This window comes from Gossypium arboreum, chromosome 13, assembly GCF_025698485.1.
Source record: "Gossypium arboreum isolate Shixiya-1 chromosome 13, ASM2569848v2, whole genome shotgun sequence".
NCBI classification, from domain to species: domain Eukaryota; kingdom Viridiplantae; phylum Streptophyta; class Magnoliopsida; order Malvales; family Malvaceae; genus Gossypium; species Gossypium arboreum.
The window spans coordinates 94324996-94346184 of record NC_069082.1 but is presented as its reverse complement, the minus strand read 5'-3'; the positions used below and the strand labels follow the sequence as shown (position 1 = coordinate 94346184).

Below are 21189 nucleotides of genomic sequence, written 5' to 3'. Positions count from 1 at the left end.
TTGCTATCGGCGAAATCTATAAAACAGAGAGCCAAAGTAACGGGTAAGCATTTTTTATGCTTAGTAAGTCTCAAGGAATATAATCAGCTCTAATTACAGCAATACATTCACATAGCCAAATGCATCATTTCATTAATACACATTCTTACTTCACACTTCATCATTATATACTTTCACAAAGTATCAATCAATTCAATAACTGAAATTCATTAGTCGATTGAGCAAATGTTGCTCAAACATGTCGACTTTCAATGCACATATAACGTACCTTATCCTTTGGGCTTTTCGAGTGTACTAATTGAATTCATTACAGCAACCAACACTCACCTCCAGCCCAAGATTCTTGAATATAACCGGATATAATCACGTGCACAAATGCCTTGGTCTTAGCCGGATAGAATAACTCGCATACGAATGCCTTGGTCTTAGCCGGATATAGCCACTAGCACAATTGCCTTGGTCTTAACCGGATATAATTTCCAGCATAATTGTCTTGGGCTTAGCCGGATATCATTCAATTTCTCATGTACACATACATCAATAATCATTGGACATACATATTTCATTTTCGTTACTAAGGCTCAAACGCACATATATTCACAAGCATATTCGCCTTCGGGACTTAGCCCGGGTATCATTCAATTTCTCATACACACATAAATCAATAATCATACACATCCATACTTCATCTCACATAATTCAAGTAAGGTCACTTCTTGAGGACTTACCTCGGATGTTGTCGAGCGGCTTTTTCGGCTATTCGATCACCTTTTCCTTCCCCTTGTCCAATTGTGGCCCTCTTAGCTCTTGAGCTAATTCAAAGAAATTCAATTTATTAAAACCTCATTGTGCTTGCTTATGGCGAATATGACAAGGAGTTTAAATGGTCATATGGCCACTCTTTAGCTTGAATACACAATGGTCATGCACATTTTATACTACATCAAGCAATTCAATACAATTTATTTGAGCATCAAGGAAAAGCTAAGGCCTTCAATAGGCTACCCAAGGCGAATATTCATGTACATGTTGAGGTCAATTTTGCATAATACCTCACAAAAACAGCATGCATTTTACTAGTTAATGCTTTGCACATTGTGGCCCAAAACTTATAATATAGCATCAAGCACTTATATGTGTGCTAGGCCGAATTGTGCTTGCAATTTCACAAGCATTCTTCCACATCTTCTTCTTTAAACCAATATATTCATCACTTACTTCATAGCCAAAACATCATGTGCAAACATATATATACAATATGAGCATGGCGAATTTCAAGGTGTCCATAGCCATCCAAAAATACAAATTTTAACTAACATGCAAGAAGCATGAACCATGCTCATGAATGCATCATGGCGAATATGACAATCATGCTCCATTCAACTTCAATCATGGTTAAACACAAAAGAAAACTCAAAATCTTACTCAAGAGTAGACAATCCATCATTGCATGCATCATCATCAAGCTTCACACTTAGCATGCAATGGCTTTATCACCATAACAACTTTGGCCAAATACCATTTCCATGGCATAACAAGGATTTGAGCCATGGCTAACATGCACATCAAATTAGCAACCAAACCATGCATGAAACTCCCAACACAACCTCATACATACCTTAATCTTGATGCAAACTTAGCCAAATCTCCTTCTAGGTCTCTTCCAACCCAAGCATGAAGCAAAAATCCTCCCCCTTTTCCCTTAGTATTTTCGGCCAAGAAGATGAGAAAGGATGAACAAATTTTCTTTTCTTTCTTTAGGACATTCGCCAAAGTGTTTAGAATGGATGAACAATTTTTTTTCTTTAATGCTAGTCTTTATTTTATGACTTCCTACATACACCACTAGCAAAACATGTTGGAAACATGTTCCCTTGCCCATAACCTTGTCATGGCCGGCCACTCCTCCTTAGGAAGGGGATTATTTGACATGCAACTCCACCTTTTTGTTAACATGTACTAACAAGCCATTTAAAATTAGCCTATCATATTTCACCATGTTTCACTTTGATCCCTATTTAATACTTTCTCATACAAATGGGTAAAATTAGAGAATGAAATTTCCACATATGCATGCACACACATAGTAAGCATAGAATATAACAATTAATTATTTTTATGACTCGGTTTAGTGGTCCCGAAACCACATTCCGGCTAGGGTCTATTTTGGGCTGTCACAACTCTCCCCCACTTAAGAAATTTTCGTCCCCGAAAATCTTACCGTAAATAGGTTTGGATATCGCTCTTTCATAGAATTCTCGGTCTCCCAAGTAGCTTCTTCTATCCCGTGCTTGAGCCATAACACTTTCACTAGCGGAACCCGCTTGTTTCGCAACTCTTTCACTTCTCGTGATAGGATACGAATCGGTTCTTCCTCATAACTCATATTAGCTTGAATTTCAATTTCTGATGGACTAATCACGTGCGATGGATCGGATCTATAGCGTCAAGCATCGAAACGTGAAAGACATCGTGAACCTTTTGAGTTCGGGGCAAAATCAAGCGATATGCCATTGGACCGACTCGCTCGATATCTCATATGGCCCAATGAACCTCGGGCTCAACTTGCCCTTACTACGAACTCGAGTATCTTTTTCCAAGGCGATACCTTGAGAAACACTTTATCACCCACGATACTCGATATCCTTACGCTTCAGATCCGCGTCACGACTTCTCGACGATTGAGGCTATCTTGAGACTTTCACGGATTACTTTCACTTTCTGCTCAAAGCATCCCTAATCAAATCCACCGAAAATCTTGCTTTCACCGAGCTCGGTCCAAAACAATGGTGTACGGCATTTACGACCGTACAAGGCCTCGTAGGTGCCATCTTAATACTTGATTGAAAGTTGTTGTTGTAAGCGAATTCAATCAACGGCAAATACCGTTCCCATGAACCACTAAACTCGAGGACGCAACATCTTAACATATCCTCAAGTATCCGAATTATCCGCTCGGATTGACCATCGGTTTGGGGGTGAAAAGCGGTCTTGAAATGCAACTTGGTACCCAAAGCTTCTTGCAACTTTTTCCAAAATCGCGAGGTAAATCTCGGATCTCTATCCGACACGATGGAAATAGGCACCCGTGTAATCTCACAATCGAGAAGCGTACAATTCCGCTAATTTGTCCATTGAAAAATCCGTGACGACGGGGACAAAGTGGGCCGACTTAGTCAATCGATCTACCACGACCCAAACCGCATCCTTCTTACTTGCGACAATGGCGGTCCGGATACAAAGTCCATTGTGACTCTATCCCATTTCCACTCGGGTATCGTGATTGGTCAAGTAATCTGAAGGCACCGATGTTCCGCTTTCACTTGTTGACATATTAAACATCTCAAACAAAGTCGGAGATGTCTCGCTTCATACCATGCCACCAAAACCGACGTTTCAAATCATTGTACATCTTCGTACTCCCGGGTGGATTGCCATTCGGCTACAATGGGCTTCATTCAGAATTATTCGAAATGAGTTCAATTCTTTGGGACACATGACGACTTTTGAACCTCAAACAATCGTCATCGTCGATTTGAAACTCCGAGTCTTTGTTGAACACACGCAGCCCGTTTTGCAACCAACTCGTCGTCGACTTTACGAGCTTCTCGAATTTGGTGTGTCAATAATGGTTTGGCTTTCAATTCAGCCACTAACACACTTTGTCGGATCGGACGGACAAGTGCACATTCATCGCTCGTAAAGTGAATAACGATTTACGACTCAAGGCATCCGCAACCACATTCGCCTTTCGGGTGATAGTCAATGATCACTCATAATCCTTTAACACTCGAGCCAACGTCTTTGTCGCAGATTTAAGTCTCTTTGGGTCATCAAATATTTGAGACTTTTGTGATCCGAGTATACATGGCACCTTTCACCAAATAAGTAATGTCGCCAAATCTTTAAGGCGAATACGATGGCGGCCAATTCGAGATCATGAGTCGGATAATTTTTCTCATGTGGCTTTAATTGCCTCGACGATAGGCCACAACTCGACCTTCTTGCATTAATACGCAACCTAACCCAAGTAGAGAGGCGTCGCTATAGATGACAAACTCCTTGCGGACTCGGGTTGCACTAGAATTGGGGCTTCGGTCAAATAAGTTTTCGATTGATCGAAACTTTTTGGCATTTCTCCATCCATTCGAACTTAACATCCTTTTGGAGTAAGCCGTCATCGGCGTGGCTATCGTTGAGAAGCCTTTACAAATCGTCGGTAATAACAAGCAAGCCCCAAAAGCTCGAACCTCGATAATATTTCTCGGAGGCTTCCAATTAAGTATGGCTGAAATTTTATTCGGTCGACTCGAATACCGATCTGATACCACATGACCCAAGAAGCTAACCTCTCTTAACCGAACTCACACTTCTGAACTTAGCATATAATTGCTTATCCCGTAAAATTTGCGGCACTAACCGCGGTGTTCAGCATGTTCGGTCTCATTTCTTGAATAGACCAAGATGTCATCAATGAACACGACTACGAATCGATCCAAATATGGTCTAAAGATCCGATTCATTAAATCCATAAATACCGTAGGGCATTAGTGAGCCCAAGCGGCATCACTAGGAACTCATAGTGACCATATCTCGCTCAAGGCGGTCTTGGGTACGTCCGAATCTCGGATTCGCAATTGATAATAGCCCGATCTCAAATCTATTTTCGAGAACACCGAGGCTCCCTTCAGTTGATCGAACAAGTCATCAATACGTGGCAGCGGATATTTGTTCTTTATCGTCGCTTTATTAAGTCGACGATAGTCGATCACAACCGCATGGTTCCATCCTTCTTCTTCACGAACAATCTTGGCGCACCCAAGGCGAAAAACTCAAGCGAGCAAAACCTCTATCCACCAATTCTTGCAATCGAGCTTTCAACTCCTTTAATTCCGTTGGTGCCATACGATACGGAGCTATCGAAATTGGAGTGGTACCGGTACCAATTCGATGCCAAATTCTATTTCTGAGCAGTGGTAAACCCGGCAATTCTTGGGAAAACATCCGGTATTCACAAACCACGCACGACTTGGGTTTCTTTTCGATTCCTTGTCATCGAAAGCACGTATGCAAGGTACGCCGCACCCTTTTCTTACATATTTTTGGGCCAACATCGCGATATTACGGTGGCAACCCTTTAAGTCCGTAGACTCAACCCGAATTATTTCATTATTCACGCACCTCAAATCGATAGTCTTGCTCTTGCAATTTACAACCGCATCGTGCATGGTCAACCAATCCAAACCAAGAATAACGTCGAACTCATCGAGCGGCAAAAGCATCAAGTCCACCGGAAAACAAGAACCTCGGAACACTAGGGGACTTTTCTTGCACACTTTGTTGACAAGCACGTAATGACCCAAGGGTTTGACACGAATTACAAACTCATGAGACTCAATGGGCAAAGTCTTCTTTGGATGCTAAGGTTTCATATATATGAATAAGTAGAACCGGGGTCAATCAAAGCAATCACATTTGTATTGAAAAGAGTGAAAGTACTGGTAATAACATCCGGAGAGGCAAGCATCCTCGCGTGCGCGTATGGCATAAGTCCTAGCAGAGCACGAGCCTCGGATCGATGGTAGCATCTCTAGATCCTCTCGACCGCCAACGACATTACCCATATTTCTAGGTGGCCTACCTCGGCGATGGTAGCACCCGGGTTTGCACTCGACTTACATTACATTCATGCATCCTCGGGCAATCCTTCATAAAGTGGTCGGCCGATCCACACTTATAGCGAGAGCGATCACGAAACCAACAGCTCCCGAATGCCATTTGCCACAATGTGGACACTCCGCCTCTCTCGGTGATCATTTCCACCACCGTGATCGAGGTGACTCGTGTGGTCACGGGGTCGATCGCGTCCTCGTCTAGAAAAGCCCAAACGCCTCTAGACCGGCTCACATCATCTCGAAATCTCTTCGATGCTTGTTGAAGAGACTTTCCGAGGACCTCTTCGAATTCTCCGGTTCCCACATTAGCTTTTTGTTTCTCCTTTCTAAGCTCTTGACTTTACAAGCTCGCTCAACAAGTACTACGAACTCTCGTATCTCGAGGATGCCAACAAACATCCTTATATCATCATTCAGCCCATCCTCAAGCGTTACACATAATAGCCGGACGAAATGCATTCTCGCTGCGTCTGGCTAAGCCTCACAAATTTTCGTTCAGAGTCGAGAATCGACATCGAACCTTGCTTAAGATCAAGGAATTCCCTCGCTTTTGGTCGATGAATCTCGATCGATATACTTTTTTGAACTTCGGTTTGAAAGAATTCCCAAGTCACTTGCTCTCTAGGCACCACAAGTCGAGTACTCCACCAATAGTAGGCGGACTCGCGTAGCAAGGAGATGGTACACTTTAAGCACTCATCGGGTGTACAGGATAGCTCATCAAGTACCGGATAGTGTTATCTAACCAAAATTCAGCTCGTTCGGCATCATCATCATCCGTAGCCTTAAATTCGGTGGCCCCATGTTTTGAATCCTATCGATTGGGGCTTACTTGACCTTATTTGGTCGATCACCGGAGGTATTGTAGGTGCGGGGTTGCATTTGTCGGGAATGGAGGTTGTGGAATAGCCGTGTTGGTTCGAATGTATTGATTAAACCATTCGTTCATCACACTATAAAAGGCTTGCCTAGCCTCGTCATTAGGATTGCTGGCCATAGGTTGAGAGTCCGGCGCTATCCCTTGCTTGCAGGAGCAGCGCCACACTCTCCACATCATCGCTATCGCTTGGTTGGGATCGGGATCCATTGCTATAAACAAACACAAAGTCAAATTGTCGAAATCACCACACTATCGATTCATCATTTAATGGCATGTATAGCTAGACCCCAAACACATCACGGTAGTCCTAGAATCGACTAAACCGTGGCTCGATACCAATAAAATTGTAACACCCCAAACCCGAGACCATCGCCGTGTCGGACACGAGGGTTAACAAGCCAAGTTCACTTGTTTTGCCCATCCATTTGACATTTCCGGTCAGGTGGAAAACTGCGTCCTTGTCGCCTTAAAAATCATATCTCGAGTTTCAAAACTTGGAAACTGGTTTCGTAAATTTTCCTGAATTTAGACTCATATATCCATCCATGGATTTATTTCTAGAATTTTGGTCGGCCAATTGGTACAGTTTATTAGTTAAAGTCACCCATGTTACAGGGATCGACTGCTCTGACCTTCGCGCGGTATAACTTGAATATCTCTCTGTACAGGGCTTTAATGCTGGTGCCGTTTGTTTCTAATGAAACTAGACTCAAAATGGAATCTGTAAATATAAGGTATGTCTCCTAATTCTTTTTGGATAATTTATAGTAAATTTTTAAAGTTGCGACAGGGAACCCAGAAACCGTTCTGGCCCTGTCTCACAATAGCTTTAATATCTCTTAACATGTAACTCCTATGACCATTTCGTTTCTTCCATATGAAAATAGACTCATCAAGGTTAATTTACATAGCTTATTCACTATTTAATTCCATTCCTACGAATTTTGGTGATTTTCACATTCACGTCACTGTAGCTGGCAGCATCTGTTTTTAAGGTAGGTCTTACCTATTTGGTAGTCTCCATGAACCAACTAGTCTTGCCATACATAGGTTCATATATGATCATTTTAACCATGCCAATGGCTGATCATATGACCAACATTCCCATTTCCAAGCCATAGCCACATCATGACACCAAATATATACATACAAACCACAATTAGTCTAAGTCGATACTTCACTTTTACGAGCCATTTTAGCATGGCCGTACATTACATCACAACATATTCAACCAACAAGGGTAGTCCTATACATGCCATTTCAAAGTTCAACCAAAATTTATACCAAAATAGAGGCGTGGATAGTGTGGATGACTTCGACTTTATTAATCCCGAATCCGATTGCTATCGGCGAAATCTATAAAACAGAGAGCCAAAGTAACGGGTAAGCATTTTTTATGCTTAGTAAGTCTCAAGGAATATAATCAGCTCTAATTACAGCAATACATTCACATAGCCAAATGCATCATTTCATTAATACACATTCTTACTTCACACTTCATCATTATATACTTTCACAAAGTATCAATCAATTCAATAACTGAAATTCATTAGTCGATTGAGTGAATGTTGCTCAAACATGTCGACTTTCCAATGCACATATAACGTACCTTATCCTTTGGGCTTTTCGAGTGTACTAATTGAATTCATTACAGCAACCAACACTCACCTCCAGCCCAAGATTCTTCGAATATAACCGGATATAATCACGTGCACAAATGCCTTGGTCTTAGCCGGATAGAATAACTCAGACGAATGCCTTGGTCTTAGCAGGATAGAATAACTCGCATACGAATGCCTTGGTCTTAGCCGGATATAGCCACTAGCACAATTGCCTTGGTCTTAACCGGATATAATTTCCAGCATAATTGTCTTTGGGCTTAGCCGGATATCATTCAATTTCTCATGTACACATACATCAATAATCATTGGACATACATATTTCATTTTCGTTACTAAGGCTCAAACGCACATATATTCACAAGCATATTCGCCTTGGGACTTAGCGGGTATCATTCAATTTCTCATACACACATAAATCAATAATCATACACATCCATACTTCATCTCACATAATTCAAGTAAGGTCACTTCTTGAGGACTTACCTCGGATGTTGTCGAACGGCTTTTTTGGCTATTCGATCACCTTTTCCTTCCCTTATCCAATTGTGGCCCTCTTAGCTCTTGAGCTAATTCAAACAAATTCAATTTATTAAAACCTCATTGTGCTTGCTTATGGCCGAATATGACAAGGAGTTTAAATGGTCATATGGCCACTCTTTAGCTTGAATACACAATGGTCATGCACATTTTATACTACATCAAGCAATTCAATACAATTTATTTGAGCATCAAGGAAAAGCTAAGGCCTTCAATAGGCTACCCAAGGCCGAATATTCATGTACATGTTGAGGTCAATTTTGCACTTAATACCTCACAAAACAGCATGCATTTTACTAGTTAATGCTTTGCACATTGTATTAAAACTTATAATATAGCATCAAGCACTTATATGTGTGCTAGGCGAATTGTGCTTGCAATTTCACAAGCATTCTTCCACATCTTCTTCTTTAAACCAATATATTCATCACTTACTTCATAGCCAAAACATCATGTGCAAACATATATATACAATATGAGCATGGCGAATTTCAAGGTGTCCATAGCCATCCAAAAATACAAATTTTAACTAACATGCAAGAAGCATGAACCATGCTCATGAATGCATCATGGCGAATATGACAATCATGCTCCATTCAACTTCAATCATGGTTAAACACAAAAGAAAACTCAAAATCTTACTCAAGAGTAGACAATCCATCATTGCATGCATCATCATCAAGCTTCACACTTAGCATGCAATGGCTTTATCACCATAACAACTTTGGCCAAATACCATTTCCATGGCATAACAAGGATTTGAGCCATGGCTAACATGCACATCAAATTAGCAACCAAACCATGCATGAAACTCCCAACACAACCTCATACATACCTTAATCTTGATGCAAACTTAGCCAAATCTCCTTCTAGGTCTCTTCCAACCCAAGCATGAAGCAAAAATCCTCCCCCTTTTCCCTTAGTATTTTCGGCCAAGAAGATGAGAAAGGATGAACAAATTTTTCTTTTCTTTCTTTAGGACATTCGCCAAAGTGTTTAGAATGGATGAACAATTTTTTTTCTTTAATGCTAGTCTTTATTTTATGACTTCCTACATACACCACTAGCAAAACATGTTGGAAACATGTTCCTTGCCCATAACCTTGTCATGGCGGCCACTCCTCCTTAGGAAGGGATTATTTGACATGCAACTCCACCTTTTGTTAACATGTACTAACAAGCCATTTAAAATTAGCCTATCATATTTCACCATGTTTCACTTTGATCCCTATTTAATACTTTCTCATACAAATGGGTAAAATTAGAGAATGAAATTTCCACATATGCATGCACACACATAGTAAGCATAGAATATAACAATTAATTATTTTTATGACTCGGTTTAGTGGTCCCAAACCACATTCCGGCTAGGGTCTATTTTGGGCTGTCACAACTCTCCCCACTTAAGAAATTTTCGTCCCGAAAATCTTACCGGTAAATAGGTTTGGATATCGCTCTTTCATAGAATTCTCGGTCTCCCAAGTAGCTTCTTCTATCCCGTGCTTGAGCCATAACACTTTCACTAGCGGAACCCGCTTGTTTCATAACTCTTTCACTTCTCGTGATAGGATACGAATCGGTTCTTCCTCATAACTCATATTAGCTTGAATTTCAATTTCGATGGACTAATCACGTGCGATGGATCGGATCTATAGCGTCGAAGCATCGAAACGTGAAAGACATCGTGAACCTTTTGAGTTCGGGGCAAAATCAAGCGATATGCCATTGGACCGACTCGCTCGATATCTCATATGGCCCAATGAACCTCGGGCTCAACTTGCCCTTACGGTAGAACACGAGTATCTTTTTCCAAGGCGATACCTTGAGAAACACTTTATCACCCACGATACTCGATATCCTTACGCTTCAGATCCGCGTCGACTTCGACGATTGAGGCTATCTTCGACTTTCACGGATTACTTTCACTTTCTGTTCAGCATCCCTAATCAAATCCACCCCGAAAATCTTGCTTTCACCGAGCTCAGTCCAAAACAATGGTGTACGGCATTTACGACCGTACAAGGCCTCGTAGGGTGCCATCTTAATACTTGATTGAAAGTTGTTGTTGTGGCGAATTCAATCAACGGCAAATACCGTTCCCATGAACCACTAAACTCGAGGACGCAACATCTTAACATATCCTCAAGTATCCGAATTATCCGCTCGGATTGACCATCGGTTTGGGGGTGAAAGGCGGTCTTTGAAATGCAACTTGGTACCCAAAGCTTCTTGCAACTTTTTCCAAAATCGCGAGGTAAATCTCGGATCTCTATCCGACACGATGGAAATAGGCACCCGTGTAATCTCACAATCGAGAAGCGTACAATTCCGCTAATTTGTCCATTGAAAAATCCGACGACGGGGACAAAGTGGGCCGACTTAGTCAATCGATCTACCACGACCCAAACCGCATCCTTCTTACTTGCGACAATGGCGGTCCGGATACAAAGTCCATTGTGACTCTATCCCATTTCCACTCGGGTATCGTGATTGGTGAAGTAATCCGAAGGCACCGATGTTCCGCTTTCACTTGTTGACATATTAAACATCTCGAAACAAAGTCGGAGATGTCTCGCTTCATACCATGCCACCAAACCGACGTTTCAAATCATTGTACATCTTCGTACTCCCGGGTGGATTGCCATTCGGCTACAATGGGCTTCATTGAATTATTCGAAATGAGTTCCGAATTCTTTGGGACACACAGACGACTTTTGAACCTCAAACAATCGTCATCGTCGATTTGAAACTCCGAGTCTTTGTTCGGAACACACGCAGCCCGTTTTGCAACCAACTCGTCGTCGACTTTCTGAGCTTCTCGAATTTGGTGTGTCAATAATGGTTTGGCTTTCAATTCAGCCACTAACACACCGTCGGATCGGACGGACAAGTGCACATTCATCGCTCGTAAAGTGAATAACGATTTACGACTCAAGGCATCCGCAACCACATTCGCCTTTCCGGGTGATAGTCAATGATCACTCATAATCCTTTAACACTCGAGCCAACGTCTTTGTCGCAGATTTAAGTCTCTTTGGGTCATCAAATATTTGAGACTTTTGTGATCCGAGTATACATGGCACCTTTCACCAAATAAGTAATGTCGCCAAATCTTTAAGGCGAATACGATGGCGCCAATTCGAGATCATGAGTCGGATAATTTTTCTCATGTGGCTTTAATTGCCTCGACGCATAGGCCACAACTCGACCTTCTTGCATTAATACGCAACCTAACCCAAGTAGAGAGGCGTCGCTATAGATGACAAACTCCTTGCGGACTCGGGTTGCACTAGAATTGGGGCTTCGATCAAATAAGTTTTCATTGATCGAAACTTTTTGGCATTTCTCCATCCATTCGAACTTAACATCCTTTTGGAGTAACCGTCATCGGCGTGGCTATCGTTGAGAAGCCTTTACAAATCGTCGGTAATAACCTAAGCAAGCCCCAAAAGCTCGAACCTCGTAATATTTCTGAGGCTTCCAATTAAGTATGGCTGAAATTTTATTCGGTCGACTCGAATACCCGATGCAGATACCACATGACCCAAGAAGCTAACCTCTCTTAACCGTAACTCACACTTGCTTGAACTTAGCATATAATTGCTTATCCGTAAAATTTGCGGCACTAACCGCAGTGTTCAGCATGTTCGGTCTCATTTCTTGAATAGACCAAGATGTCATCAATGAACACGACTACGAATCGATCCAAATATGGTCTAAAGATCCGATTCATTAAATCCATAAATACCGCAGGGCATTAGTGAGCCCAAGCGGCATCACTAGGAACTCATAGTGACCATATCTCGCTCAAGGCGGTCTTGGAGTACGTCCAGAATCTCGGATTCGCAATTGATAATAGCCCGATCTCAAATCTATTTTCGAGAACACCGAGGCTCCCTTCAGCTTGATCGAACAAGTCATCAATACGTGGCAATGGATATTTGTTCTTTATCGTCGCTTTATTAAGTCGACGATAGTCGATCTACAACCGCATGGTTCCATCCTTCTTCTTCACGAACAATCTTGGCGCACCCCAAGGCGAAAAACTCGGGCGAGCAAAACCTCTATCCACCAATTCTTGCAACCGAGCTTTCAACTCCTTTAATTCCGTTGGTGCCATACGATCACGGAGCTATCGAATTGGAGTGGTACCGGTACCAATTCGATGCCAAATTCTATTTCTGAGCAGTGGTAAACCCGGCAATTCTTTGGGAAAACATCCGGTATTCACAAACCACGCACAGATTCGGGTTTCTTTTACGATTCCTTGTCATCGAGCATGTATGCAAAGTACGCGCCGCACCCTTTTCTTACATATTTTTGGGCCAACATCGGCGATATTACGGTGGCAACCCTTTAAGTCCGTAGACTCAACCCGAATTATTTCATTATTCACGCACCTCAAATCGATAGTCTTGCTCTTGCAATTTACAACCGCATCGTGCATGGTCAACCAATCCAAACCAAGAATAACGTCGAACTCATCGAACGGCAAAAGCATCAAGTCCGCCGGAAAACAAGAACCTCGGAACACTAGGGACTTTTCTTGCACACTTTGTTGACAAGCACGTAATGACCCAAGGGTTTGACACCGAATTACAAACTCGAGAGACTCAATGGGCAAAGTCTTCTTTGGATGCTAAGGTTTCACATATATATGAATGAGTAGAACCGGGTCAATCAAAGCAATCACATTTGTATTGAAAAGAGTGAAAGTACCGGTAATAACATCCGAGAGGCAAGCATCCTCGGCGTGCGCGTATGGCATAAGTCCTAGCAGAGCACGAGCCTCGGATCGATGGTAGCATCTCTAGATCCTCTCGACCGCCACCGACATTACCCATATTTCTAGGTGGCCTACCTCGCGATGGTAGCACCGGGTTTGCACTCGACTTACATTCATTCATGCATCCTCGGGCAATCCTTCATAAAGTGGTCGGCCGATCCACACTTATAGCAGAGCGATCACGAAACCAACAGCTCCCGAATGCCATTTGCCACAATGTGGACACTCCGCCTCTCTCGGTGATCATTTCCACCACCGTGATCGAGGTGACTCGTGTGGTCACAGGGGTCGATCGCGTCCTCGTCTAGAAAAGCCCAAACGCCTCTAGACCGGCTCACATCATCTCAAATCTCTTCGATGCTTGTTGAAGAGACTTTCCGAGGACCTCTTCGAATTCTCCAGTTCCCACATTAGCTTTTTGTTTCTCCTTTCTAAGCTCTTGACTTTACAAGCTCGCTCAACAAGTACTACGAACTCTCGTATCTCGAGGATGCCAACAAACATCCTTATATCATCATTCAGCCCATCCTCGGCGTTTACATAATAGCTTCGGACGAAATGCATTCTCGCTGCGTCTGGCTAAGCCTCACAAATTTTCGTTCGAGTGATGGCGACATCGAACCTTGATTAAGATCAAGGAATTCCCTCCGCTTTTGGTCGATGAATCTCTGACTGATATACTTTTTTCAGAACTCGGTTTGAAAGAATTCCCAAGTCACTTGCTCTCTAGGCACCACAGAAGTCAGAGTACTCCACCAATAGTAGGCGGACTCGCGTAGCAAGGAGATGGTACACTTTAAGCACTCATCGGGTGTACAGGATAGCTCATCAAGTACCCGGATAGTGTTATCTAACCAAAATTCAGCTCGTTCGGCATCATCATCATCCGTAGCCTTAAATTCAGTGGCCCCATGTTTTCGAATCCTATCGATTGGGGCTTACTTGACCTTATTTGGTCGATCACGGAGGTATTGTAGGTCTGGGGTTGCATTTGTCGGGAATGGAGGTTGTGGAATAGCCGTGTTGGTTCGAATGTATTGATTAAACCATTCGTTCATCACACTATAAAAGGCTTGCCTAGCCTCGTCATTAGGATTGTTGGCCATAGGTTGAGAGTCCATGGCGCTATCCCTTGCGGGAGCAGGCGCCACACTCTCCACATCATCAGCTATCGCTTGGTTGGGATCGGGATCCATTGCTATAAACAAACACAAAGTCAAATTGTCGAAATCACCACACTATCGATTCATCATTTAATGGCATGTATAGCTAGACCCCAAACACATCACGGTAGTCCTAGAATCGACTAAACCGTGGCTCGATACCAATAAATTGTAACACCCGAACCCGAGACCATCGCCGTGTCGGACACGAGGGTTAACAAGCCAAGTTCACTTGTTTTGCCCATCCATTTGACATTTCCGGTCAGTTGGAAAACTGCGTCCTTTATCGCCTTAAAAATCATATCTCGAGTTTCAAAACTTGGAAACTGGTTTCGTAAATTTTCCCTGAATTTAGACTCATATATCCATCCATGGATTTATTTCTAGAATTTTTGGTCGGCCAATGGGTACAGTTTATTAGTTAAAGTCACCCATGTTACAGGGATCGACTGCTCTGACCTTCGCGCGGTATAACTTGAATATCTCTCTGTACAGGGCTTTAATGCTGGTGCCGTTTGTTTCTAATGAAACTAGACTCAAAATGGAATCTGTACATATAAGGTATGTCTCCTAATTCTTTTGGATAATTTATAGTAAATTTTAAAGTTGCGACAGGGAACCCAGAAACCGTTCTGGCCCTGTCTCACAATAGCTTTAATATCTCTTAACATGTAACTCCTATGACCATTTCGTTTCTTCCATATGAAAATAGACTCATCAAGGTTAATTTACATAGCTTATTCACTATTTAATTCCATTCCTACGAATTTTGGTGATTTTTCACATTCACGTCACTGTAGCTGGCAGCATCTGTTTTTAAGGTAGGTCTTACCTATTTGGTAGTCTCCATGAACCAACTAGTCTTGCCATACATAGGTTCATATATGATCATTTTAACCATGCCAATGGCTGATCATATGACCAACATTCCCATTTCCAAGTCATAGCCACATCATGACACCAAATATATACATACAAACCACAATTAGTCTAAGTCGATACTTCACTTTTACGAGCCATTTTCGCATGGCCGTACATTACATCACAACATATTCAACCAACAAGGGGTAGTCCTATACATGCCATTTCAAAGTTCAACCAAAATTTATACCAAAATAGAGGCGTGGATAGTGTGGATGACTTCGACTTTATTAATCCCGAATCCGATTGCTATCGGCGAAATCTATAAAACAGAGAGCCAAAGTAGCAGGGTAAGCATTTTTTATGCTTAGTAAGTCTCAAGGAATATAATCAGCTCTAATTACAGCAATACATTCACATAGCCAAATGCATCATTTCATTAATACACATTCTTACTTCACACTTCATCATTATATACTTTCACAAAGTATCAATCAATTCAATAACTGAAATTCATTAGTCGATTGAGTGAATGTTGCTCAAACATGTCGACTTTCCAATGCACATATAACGTACCTTATCCTTTGGGCTTTTCGAGTGTACTAATTGAATTCATTACAGCAACCAACACTCACCTCCAGCCCAAGATTCTTGAATATAACCGGATATAATCACGTGCACAAATGCCTTGGTCTTAGCCGGATAGAATAACTTCATACGAATGCCTTGGTCTTAGCCGGATAGAATAACTTCGCATACGAATGCCTTGGGTCTTAGCCGGATATAGCCACTAGCACAATTGCCTTGGTCTTAACCGGATATAATTTCCAGCATAATTGTCTTCGGGCTTAGCCCGGATATCATTCAATTTCTCATGTACACATACATCAATAATCATTGGACATACATATTTCATTTTCGTTACTAAGGCTCAAACGCACATATATTCACAAGCATATTCGCCTTCGGGACTTAGCCGGGTATCATTCAATTTCTCATACACACATAAATCAATAATCATACACATCCATACTTCATCTCACATAATTCAAGTAAGGTCACTTCTTGAGGACTTACCTCGGATGTTGTCGAACGGCTTTTTCGGCTATTCGATCACCTTTTCCTTCCCCTTATCCAATTGTGGCCCTCTTAGCTCTTGAGCTAATTCAAACAAATTCAATTTATTAAAACCTCATTGTGCTTGCTTATGGCGAATATGACAAGGAGTTTAAATGGTCATATGGCCACTCTTTAGCTTGAATACACAATGGTCATGCACATTTTATACTACATCAAGCAATTCAATACAATTTATTTGAGCATCAAGGAAAAGCTAAGGCCTTCAATAGGCTACCCAAGGCCGAATATTCATGTACATGTTGAGGTCAATTTTGCACTTAATACCTCACAAAACAGCATGCATTTTACTAGTTAATGCTTTGCACATTGTGGCCCAAAACTTATAATATAGCATCAAGCACTTATATGTGTGCTAGGCCGAATTGTGCTTGCAATTTCACAAGCATTCTTCCACATCTTCTTCTTTAAACCAATATATTCATCACTTACTTCATAGCCAAAACATCATGTGCAAACATATATATACAATATGAGCATGGCCGAATTTCAAGGTGTCCATAGCCATCCAAAATACAAATTTTAACTAACATGCAAGAAGCATGAACCATGCTCATGAATGCATCATGGCGAATATGACAATCATGCTCCATTCAACTTCAATCATGGTTAAACACAAAAAGAAAACTCAAAATCTTACTCAAGAGTAGACAATCCATCATTGCATGCATCATCATCAAGCTTCACACTTAGCATGCAATGGCTTTATCACCATAACAACTTTGGCCAAATACCATTTCCATGGCATAACAAGGATTTGAGCCATGGCTAACATGCACATCAAATTAGCAACCAAACCATGCATGAAACTCCCAACACAACCTCATACATACCTTAATCTTGATGCAAACTTAGCCAAATCTCCTTCTAGGTCTCTTCCAACCCAAGCATGAAGCAAAAATCCTCCCCTTTCCCTTAGTATTTTCGGCCAAGAAGATGAGAAAGGATGAACAAATTTTCTTTTCTTTCTTTAGGACATTCGCCAAAGTGTTTAGAATGGATGAACAATTTTTTTTCTTTAATGCTAGTCTTTATTTTATGACTTCCTACATACACCACTAGCAAAACATGTTGGAAACATGTTCCTTGCCCATAACCTTGTCATGGCTGGCCACTCCTCCTTAGGAAGGGATTATTTGACATGCAACTCCACCTTTTGTTAACATGTACTAACAAGCCATTTAAAATTAGCCTATCATATTTCACCATGTTTCACTTTGATCCCTATTTAATACTTTCTCATACAAATGGGTAAAATTAGAGAATGAAATTTCCACATATGCATGCACACACATAGTAAGCATAGAATATAACAATTAATTATTTTTATGACTCGGTTTAGTGGTCCCGAAACCACATTCCGGCTAGGGTCTATTTTGGGCTGTCACATTATCAATAGTTAGTAAATATAGATTTCTTTTATTGGTTGAATTTGTAGAGTCATTATATAGTAACTGAAAACCCATGTTCATTGTTTGCTTTAAATTGTTAAAAGCAAAAAGAATCTGGCTAGAATTGAAATCTACTATAAATAGACTTACAATAATTAATAACTCTTCCATACGATATCAACTGCATTTATATCCCATGCAGTGTTTACACATACATACACAGTTCTGAAGAACTCAAAGCCATAGCTAGTCACCACTGAAACAAAATGCAACATAAAGTACCATTCCTTCTCATGTTGTTAACCCTTTCTTTGAGGATCTCCATGGCTAATGCTGATGAATGCACTGGAAATGGTGGCTCTCAATTTGCATACCCCATTGTTGTAGACAAGTCTGGTGGTGGAAAATTTACCTCGGTTCAATCTGCCATTGATTCCATTCCTGAAGAAAATCATCAATGGGTCAAAGTTCAAATTAGTCCCGGTGTCTACATGTAATTTATTTTCTTTTCTTTTTGCAATATTTACTAATATTTTTCATCAATTCAATAACACTAGCTTATTACAGGGAGAAGGTAACTATTCCAAAACAGAAGCCCTATATTTTTCATGAAGGACAAGATCGAAGTGTGACAACCATTACCTTTGACGCTCATAACAGAACAGATGAAAGCGCAACTTTCACCTCCATGGCGGAAAATATAGTTGCAAAGGGTATCACTTTCAAGGTCAAGCTTCAAGCCATGTTTATGCTTCTCTTTTTTTTGTTAAATAAATATGAGATGATTATAGTAAGAAGTAGTGATATGAAGTCATTTTCCATTAATGACTTGAGATTGCTCTTCAATGTAAGTTTTTTTGATATACCGAATTCAACGTATATGTGTATATGTAATTAGTTGTGATTAATAATTGTTAGTTTCTACTGCAGAACTCCTATAACCATCCGTTGCTACTAAAACATGCGTTGAGTGAAAGAAAAGTTCTTGGCGTATTACAAACAGTTGCAGCAAGAATTTTAGGAGACAAATCTCCATTTTTCGAATGTGGTTTTTTGGGGTTGCAAGATACGTTGTGGGATGCGTCAGGCCGCCATTACTTCGCCACATATTGAAGGTGTAGCTGACTTTATCTTTGGGAGTGGCCAGTCTATCTATCAGGTAACTAATGAAAAAGAAGAAAAAAATCATCTAACTTATGCTAATATATGTGTGAACATCAGCAATGAAAACATGTTTTTTGTTATGGGTTTTTTTCCAGGCCTGTGAGATAAATGTTACTGCTGGTGCATTTTCTTCACAATATCCATATGGTTATATAACAGCTCAGGGCCGAGGATCATCAGATGATCCAAGTGGGTTTGTGTTTAAAGGAGGAACTCTGTTTGGAAATGTGCGTCCTTATCTAGGAAGAGCCTATGGACCTTACTCTAGAGTGATATTTCAAGAGACAACAATGAATGGAGATGTGGTCCCTCAAGGCTGGAATGCTTGGAAATTCCTTGGAAAGGAGTATGTTCTTAACTGATTTCATTTTTAAAACCCAAAATTTTGTGTCTTGAATTTGATACTGATTGATTAATGTGTCCTTGGTCTGAAAGAGAAAATTTTATGTATGCTGAGGTGAACTGCAAGGGACCAGGATCTGACACTTCCAACCGTGTTACATGGGAAAAGAAGCTTACTCCATCTCAACTTCAACAATTCTCACTATCCTATTTCATAGACCAAGATGGATGGATTTCCAAATTGCCAATGGAATAACCAGGATTTGATTCCACCTAGAGAAGTTTTCAGTTGTAGATTTTTTCATTTTTTTCCTCCTAGTGCAATTCATTTAGTGATCGCAAGTAAGATCACATTTTTTTAAGTGTAAGTGGATAACTTATCCAAATAAATACAATGCATGCTTATAACAATATCTATGATTCCTGATAAAACATACCTACTAAATCTAAGTTGTAACAACCCAAAAGTCATAGTTTAAGCATAATTAACTAAAATTAATTAAACATTAACTCATGTATAAAATGTGAATTTGGAGGAAAGAAAGAGAAAACAAAGTCATCTTTCTTCTTCACCTAAATCAATCACCATTGTTGAACTAACAAACCTTCCAAGATTGAAACATTCGACCAAAAATTGGTAAGTTCATTTAGGTCATTTTCTTGTAGTTTTTGTAGATTTGAAATCATGGGAGCTTAATTTAGCTAGTCCATGTGTCAAATTGTAAAATTATTAAAGTTTTAAAAAAGTTGTCATGATTGAGAATTGAATGATTTAGGTGTTAAATTGTTAGAAATTAAGCTAGTATATGAAAAAAGACTAAATTATCGTTTGCTTGTTACTCTTCTTTGTAAAAACTCAATGTTAAACTAATACAGCGAAAAAACCATTTTTCTAGTAATTTTGGAAACTTAGTTGCCTTATTGATTTTTTTTTCAAAAATGATTCATTTGCATTGCAGTAGAAATTAGGAAACAATGTCAAATTTTACTTTAGCCCGACATCATGCATTTTTTTGTTTATTATGCTCGAGTAATCCATGCATGCAAAAGTCCCCAAAAGAAAATTTAACAAGCCACAAACCAGAAATAACTAAAAATTACAAGCCAAAACCAATAAAGAGTTAATAATACTTATTAAAAATAGTTTGAGGTCCAAGGTGATTCTTCGAATGCCGAGTCCAGTCCCAATTTCGAGGTTTACCAAAAAAGTTAAACACTATTGAGGGGTAAGCTTATGAAAGCTCAGTGTGAGCGGAACAATTATTTAAACATATATAAATATCGAATATAGTGAAACATATTAGCTTTAACAGTAGAACACGGAACCATCATTGGAGTTTTATATCAATATTACATTGCCATTATCAAATTGATGTCAAACGGTGCATGAGCATAGGTCATCATTCATTTGAGTAACAATCATTAATTTCAATACCATTCAATACAACACAAAACAATACGTAGCATAAACCAATAATATCCAAATATGTCATTAGCATGATGCAATGTAAAATGATTACTACTCATACCATCTGCTACACACCACGAGTTCCCCAAAACTCGTCATCCAAACTCCAAATCATTATAGGCTTAAGCTTATTGTGGTTAAAACCACCAATAACAATATGCTA

The 21189-nt window shown here is 40.4% G+C and overlaps 1 pseudogene; it reads left to right on the top strand.

Annotated features, from left to right (window-relative positions):
- The first annotated feature begins 18375 nt into the window (after positions 1-18375).
- LOC108454973 (probable pectinesterase 66) lies at positions 18376-19814 on the top strand (annotated as a pseudogene).
- Positions 19815-21189: the final 1375 nt, after the last annotated feature.